Source organism: Salvelinus namaycush, chromosome 2, assembly GCF_016432855.1.
Source record: "Salvelinus namaycush isolate Seneca chromosome 2, SaNama_1.0, whole genome shotgun sequence".
Taxonomy (NCBI): domain Eukaryota; kingdom Metazoa; phylum Chordata; class Actinopteri; order Salmoniformes; family Salmonidae; genus Salvelinus; species Salvelinus namaycush.
In genome coordinates, this window is record NC_052308.1 from 32593803 (window position 1) to 32602002 (window position 8200).

Here is an 8200-nt window from a genome sequence, read left to right on the forward strand (position 1 = left end):
CAATCAGGGACAGCTGTCTATCGTTGTCTCTGATTGGGAATCATACTTAGGTAGCCCTTTTTCCCTCCTTTTAGTGTGGGTAGTTAACTTTGTTTGTGGCACTAATGCCCTGTAAGCTTCACGGTTGTGTCTTTCGTTTGTTGTTTTGTTGGCGGCATTTTAAATAAAAAGAGAAATGTACACTCACCACGGTGGCTTGTCATTGTTGATAGACAAAATAATTTTTTCACCTCTGCCACACTCACGTTATGGATTTCAAAAGTACAATGCTTGTCTTTCATAATTTCGTCAGATAATCTTGGATGCGTAGTGTCAGTGTTTGTTGCTGGAATGTCATGCCTAAGTTTGCTAGTCTTGCCAATGAAAAAAATATTAAAATAGTTGGCAATATCAGTGGGTTTTGATGAATGAGCTCGCACACGCTTTTTCAGTTCTGCCCAGAAATGTTCTATAGGATTGAGGTCAGGGCTTTGTGATGGCCATTCCAATACCTTGACTTTGTTGTCCTTAAGCCATTTTGCCACAACTTTTGAAGTATGCTTGGGGTCATTGTCCATTTGGAAGACCCGTTTGCGACCAAGCTTTAACTTCCTGACTGATGTCTTGAGATGTTGCTTCAATATATCCACATAACTTTCCTTCCTCATGATGCCATCTATTTTGTGAAGTGCACCAGTCCCTCCTGCAGCAAAGCACCCCCACAACATGATGCTGCCACCCCCATGCTTCACGATTGGGATTGTGTTCTTCGGCTTGCAAGCCTCCCCCTTTTTCCTCCAAACATAACGATGGTCATTATGGCCAAACAGTTGTGTTTTTGTTTCATCAGACCAGAGGACATTTTTCCAAAAAGTATGATCTTTGTCCCCATGTGCAGTTGCAAACCGTAGTCTGTTTTTTTTATGGCGGTTTTGGAACAGTGGCTTCTTCCTTGCTGAGCAGCCTTTCAGGTTATGTCGATATTGACTCGTTTTATCGAAGATACTTTTGTACCTGTTTCCTCCAGCATCTTCACAAGGTCCTTTGCTGTTGTTCTGGGATTGATTTGCACTTTTCGTACCAAAGTACGTTCATCTCTAGGAGACAGAGTGGTATGACGGTTGCGTGGTCCCATGGTGTTTATACTTGCGTACTATTGTTTGTACAGATAACAAACTATAGTTTGTTAACAAGAAATTTGTGGAGTGGTTGAAAAACGAGTTTTAATGACTCCAACCTAAGTGTATGTAAACTTCCGACTTTAACTGTACTTCCTGTTTGAGTTTCTGCTTGTAAACAGGAAGCAGGAGTACGGAGTCATAATCTGATTTGCCGAATGTCGGACGAGGGAGGGCCTTGTATGCTTGCTTGTGGGTAGAGTAACAGTGGTCTAGGACTTAATCACCCCTAGTGGCATTGGAGACGTGTTGATGGAAGTTGGGCATCTTGTGTCTTAGTGACGCAGAATTAAAATCGCTGTCAACCAGAAAAGCTTGGTTGTAGGTTTTCTTGCTTGTTTATAGATTTTTACAGTTCATTAAGTGCCATCTTGTTATTTTTCTTGTCCTGAGGTGGAATGTATATAACAGTCACGATAACAGTTGAAAACTCCCTCGGGAGGTAGAAGGGTCGGCATTTGACCATCAGGCATTCCAAGACGGGTGAACAGTGGGTCAACACTTCCACCGCGCTGGATTTAGCACACCAGTTGATGTAGAGGCAAACCCCTCCCCCCCTCGGTTTCCCGACTCCACTGTCCTGTCTTCCCGGTGAATAGAGAATCCATCGGTGAATAGAGAATCCATGGAGGGGTATCTTGTCCGAGAGTCATGTTTCAGAACAGCAAAGAAAATTTCAGTTTCAGAAGTGCAATTGGTAACAAATCCGCGATCGGAGGTCATCCATCTTATTATCAAGTGACTGTAGAATGGAGGGAAGAGGTGGCCGGTTTTGGGGTCACCACAACCCGCTTGGATGCATTTAAGATGTATTAGTTTGTATCCATGAAGCTTCCCATGTTGGCCCAGTTGATCAAAAAGGAATAATGCTATTTCAAGGAAGTCAGATAGTTTTTTCGGTCTGATGTAGAGCCGTAGAGAACTCAGATTTCTCCAAAATGTAGGTAAACTAATGACAACACCATCTATATGGCTCAATGACACTAATATCTCCCAATTCCTCAAACTGAGGAGAAAATAAGCAAACCGGCCACAGTGCCAACCTGTGCATAAGAAGAAGGCAAGCTTGCCATATGCTAACGTTTCAGCATAATAAAGGATATTTCTCATAATAACGTGCAAATGGATTATTTCGTAATACCGACATAACGTTATAAAAAATAAAACTATAATGATAATGGATAATTTTATTATAACGAGTTATTTAATTATTTTGTAATAACGTGATCTTATCTCATAATAATGATATATTTTAAAAATTCATCTGAATGGTAGCAACACACCAACATCCAGGGTAACATAACCAAAGAATTGCATGCGCAAAGCATTTCATCGCAATCGAGCTATCATCGAAAAGGTTGTACTGAAAACTATTTTTTTAAATCAATTTATTATTAATTTGTTCTTGCCTTTGAAAATGATTTCCTTGCAATATTATTTATTTTGTTCTCAATACTTTTGGTTTAATGTTTTGTGTTGTGTGCAATACTAAGAACTTTGTTCTCAAATTCAAAATGTTTGCTTGATATTAAAGGCACAAAAGTAATTTCATACTATGTTAGCTAATGGTGCCACCGGCAACACCTTGATACAGCAGGCCAGTGCACTTGTCACTATGTTAGCTAACGGCGCCTTAGCCTATGGAGGATCAAACCTTCCATAATTAATAAATAAATAAACAAATGCACACATAAATGGATAAAGAAATCCAGACATTATTAAATACATGAGCAAGGAAATACAAAAACACTGACAAATGCATTCATTTTCTCTTCATATCTGTATATATTAAATTATTTATATGTATTATTTCAACTTTAATTAATTGTATTCACTTATATATTTATTCATTCATTAATTTCTGTATTTCTTCCGACAATATGATAATGAGGGGGTGTCAATAAAACATCTGTGGGTGGTATCTAACGCAACATTGCTTGATCAATGTCATGGTGCCCTGCTCAATTGCTTTTGCCTGCTTTTGCACCACCTATGTGAGGCTAGCCACAATAACGATTAGCCACAATAGTGGACTTTGTGGTTCGCCTTCAAAATAAAAGTCCTGCATTAGAACTGATGCAAACAGATACAAAGAGTGGAATCATGCCCAATTTGGAGTAGATGATGCTTAACAAGTTTGGAATGTTGCTATATAAATTCAACAAAAGACAATAATTAGTTAATTTGACACAATAAAAATCTGTTGAAATCGCACTGTGGATGTATTAGACTTCATGATTGCATTGGGGGCATACTGTATGCACTGTACAGTGGCGGTTCTAGCTTGTATGGCTCCCTGGGCGAACCCCCCCTTCAGCCCCCCCCACCCAAAAAATAACAAAGCAACCTTCTGCACTAACTGTAATTTTCATTCAGACATTTGGAACAACACAAATAAATAATCATAACATTTAAAACCATATAAATATACAAAAATAAGACTCATAAATATCAAAAAGCAGTAACAAAGACAAATACAAACAAATTGTAGTATATAAACACAAATAAAGAGAAACAAATTATTACACTATTACCCTATTACTAACAAAAAACACACAAAGAAAACTACATTTCATCCTATATCACACAAATACACGAATAGAATAACACACTCGTAAAGAAGTGAACCTGATTATTATACTATTTCACTTCAAACAAGAAACACAAACTAAATTGCACAACTGCCATCTAAACCCTGACGATTTCGCACAAACCAGAAATAAATGCAACAATGTCTGTGAAGCTATATACAGTATTAAGAATGAATTGTGGTTTATTTGGTATCAATTTGTAGTGTGACGGATTGTACTAATTGCATTAGTACTGTACAAAGTTAGAAGTGCGCTATTTGATAGATTCCCCCGCTCCCCCTACCTTGTGCTTCCGGTGGGGAGACCTGAGGTCAACCTACCCCCGCCCCCCTCCCCATCTCGTACTTCTGAGTGGGAGACCTTCCCAGGCAGTATCCTGCCGAGCTCACAAACTAGAATCAGGGAGCCCACTCCGACAAGGTTAATTGACCCACAGTCCCACACGGTGACATGATGTCGTTGACGTGACGTGCAAATGAGCGATAGAAAACCGCACAAATGTCACCATTCCAATTTTTTTTGTGCAGGCGCCTGGTTCCGCCCCCGGCAAGATGCTGCCCTGGGCGTCTGCCCTTGTCACCTATACCTAAATCCGCCACTGACTGTACATCCTTGCCTATGGATTTTGGGTCCAGGAAATGTTCACAACTGTGAAGAGTTTACATAAATATTAGCATTATTGCAGGACTTTAACTGTGGGAAATCACCTCACTACTATTCAGCCTATTGTGGGTATTGAACGTTCATATTGCAATGTACAGCCTTACCTATGGATCTTGTGTCCATGAAATGTGGTATCAGCCTACACAGTGACACCCACAGAACACAACTGAAGAGTTTACACACATATTAGCGTTGTAGCTCTTAATGCAGGACTTTGACACCACTGTGAAATGAGCCACATTAGCTCACCAGTCGACCTACTATGTGTAACAAACATTCATATTCTAATGTACAGCCTTACCTATGGATCTTGGTAGCTATATTTTTAAGAGTAGCTAGATACTGACTAAAGAACACTTTTTGTCAAACCTGTATATTGACGTGATGGTGACTGAGTCAGCCCAAAAAATGCCCCTACTACTTTCACTGCAAATAGGCTGGGTTTTCATAATTTGGCTGATTAGGCTTGTGCACATTTACATTAGTGTTTCATTAGCTACTGACTGACTAAGCTAATTCTTGTTCATGTTTTTGCTGTTGTTGCATTTCAGGTGGAGTGGCATTGCTGACAGGCCAGGGCCCATATTCACAAAGAACCTCAGAGTAGGAGTACTGATTGTAGGATCAGTTTTTCCTACACATTGAGTACAGTTACACTGACAAGGGGGAGGTTATCCTAGATCACTATCCCTACTCTGAGACACTTTGTGAATATGGGCCCTGGAAGAAAGCTGTTGCACAGAAGTCGTTTCACCACAGTACCCTACAGCAGGGGTAGGCAATCCTGTTTCTGGAGTGCCGCAGGTAATGCAGGATTTTGTTCCAACTAGAAATCACACCAGACTTTGAGATACGTTTGCTCCGTTCGGTTGATGTGCCGGGGTGTGGCTTGACACAATGAGTGACGTATTTAAAGGGCAGCGGTGCATTTTGAACCCCCAACCCCTCCCCGTTTTTTACTGGTCGTTCAGTACAGCACAGTTTCCATTCAATTGAACATTCTATTAACTTTCAAATAAAATTTGATTTGAATTTGCTTACCACCCCAATAGATCCACAGACGATGCAATCGCCATCGCACTGCACACTGCTCTATCCCATCTGGACAAGAGGAATACCTATGTAAGAATGGTGTTCATTGACTATAGCTCAGCATTCAACACCATAGTACCCTCCAAGCTCATCATTAAACTCAGGGCCCTGGGTCTGAACCAGTGGTGGAAAGAGTACCCAACTGTAATACTTGAGTAAAAGTATAGATACCCTAATAGAAAGTTACTCAAGTAAAAGTGAAAGTCACCCAGTAAAATAGTACTGTAAAATAGTACTTGAGTAAAAGTCTAAAAGTATTTGGTTTTAAATATACTTGTAATTGCTAAAATATACTTAAGTATCAAAAGTGGAAGTAAAAGTATAAATCATTTAAAATTCCTTATATTAAGCAAAGCAGACAGCACCATTTTCTTGTTTTTCAGACATTATTTACAAAAGATGCATTTGTGTTTAGTGAGTCCACCAGACCATGGGCAGTAGGGATGACCACGTGTTCTCTTGATAAGTGTGTCAATTTCACAATTTCCCTGTCCTGCTAAGTCTTCAAAATGTAACGAGTACTTTGGGTTGTCAGGGAAAATGTATGATGTAAAAATATATATTTTTTCTTTAGGAATGTAGTGAAGTAAAAGTTGTCAAAAATATAAAAAGTAAGTACAGATACCCCAAAAAATGACTTCAGTAAAAATACTTTAAAGTACTACTTAAGTACTTTACACCACTGGTCTGAACCCCGCCCTGTGCAACTGGGTACTGGACTTCCAGAAGGGCCACCCCCAGGTGGTGAAGGTAGGAAACAACACCTCCACTTCGCTGATCCTCAACACAGGGGCCCCACAAGGGTGTGTGCTCAGCCCCCTCCTGTACTCACTGTTCACCCATGACTGCGTGGCCATGCATGCCTCCAACCATCAAGTTTGCATACGACAGTAAGCCTGACGATCAGTAGGCCTGATTACCAACAATGACGAGACAGCCTACAGGGAGGAGGTCAGGACCCTGGGAGAGTGGTGCCAGGAAAATAACCTCTCACTCAATGTCAACAAAAAATGGAGATGATCGTATACTTAAGGAAACAACAGAGGGAGCACGCCCCTATCCACATCGACGGGACCGCAGTGGAAAAAGTGGAAAGCTTCAAGTTCTTCGGCGTACACATCACTGACAATCTGAAATGGTCCACCCACACAGACAGTGTGGCGAAGAAGGTGCAACAGCGCCTCTTCAACCTCAGGAGGCTAAATACATTTTACAGATGCACAATTGAGAGCATCCTGTCGGGCTGTATCACCACCTGGTACGGCAACTGCACCGCCCGCAACCGCAGGCCTCTCCAGAGGGTGGTGCGGTCTGCCCAACGCATAACCGGGAGCAAACTACCTGCCCTCCAGCACACCTACAGCACCCGATGTCACAGGAAGGACAAAAAGATCATCAAGGACATCAACCACCCGAGCCACAGCCAACCACCGAAGCCACAGCCTGTTCACCCCCCTATAATCCAGGTCAGTACAGGTGCATCAAAGCTGGGACCGAGAGACTAAAAAACAGCTTCTATCTCAAGGCCATCAGACTGTTAAATAGCCATCACTAGAGGCTGCTGCCCTATATACATAGACTTGGAATCACTGGCCACTTTAATAATGTTTAAATAATGTTTACATACTGCTTTACTCATCTCATATGTATTTACTGTATTCTATATTTTAGTCAATGCCACTCCGACATTGCTCAATCTAATATTTATATACTTCTTAATTCCATTATTTTACTTTTAGATTTGTGTGTATTGTTGGGAATTGATAGATACTACTGCACTGTTGGAGCTAGGAACACAAGCATTTTGCTATACCCACAATAACATCTGCTAAATATGTGTATGTGACCAATAAAATTTGATTTGATCTATTTATGTGTGCATTTGTTTATCTATTTGTGTGCCTTTATTTATTCATGTATTTGTGTGCATTTCTTTCTTTCTAATTATGGCAGGTTTGGTACACCACATTCGCCCTCCCCCAGACACTGTGTTCAACAGCTGCCCAGTGGAAAGCAGTTACCCATGATGACTCAGGAGCCAATTGAAAGAGGGCAGGCTTTCCCTGGGCAGTTCCTGCCTGGCCCAGGACGCGGGTCGCGGTGATTCTGCGTTCATAACCAAGTGGGAAGGAGAAATTTACCACATCTGACTGGTAAGAAAACAGTTGAATGGCCCGCCAACTGGTAATTAGGCCTACTAGTGGGAAACTCGTCTATCACTGAACTCCAACTTCTCTCACATGCTGAACTCTGACATCACCTACTAAGGAAATTACCTCTAACAGCATTTTCGGCAGTTAAATGCAACAAAACATTATTTAGAAAAAACAATCTATTCATATGGAGTTTGAACACTATAACAAAGACACTACAGTATGAAGTTAGACAGAAACTGCTTCTCCAATAGAAATCCCAGATCAAGCTTGTAGGCGACGTCATGGTGACGTTGGCTAGCTAAACTCATATGTGCAGAAACACTTCATCAGATCTAAGGTCATCTCGCGCCACACTGTGCAAGCCGTCAAATCAAAAGCACTCCTTCTCTATAAAGTTGTTTTTGATCAATTCAAATGCGTCAGTTTGTCACTTGCAGGAGGTTGGAATAATAACATGTTCAACTACTTCAAAGACAGTGGCTCGAATCTAGGTTGTGCCTTTAGATTTGGCAAAAATGAACAACTAAGAAAGAATTTGTCC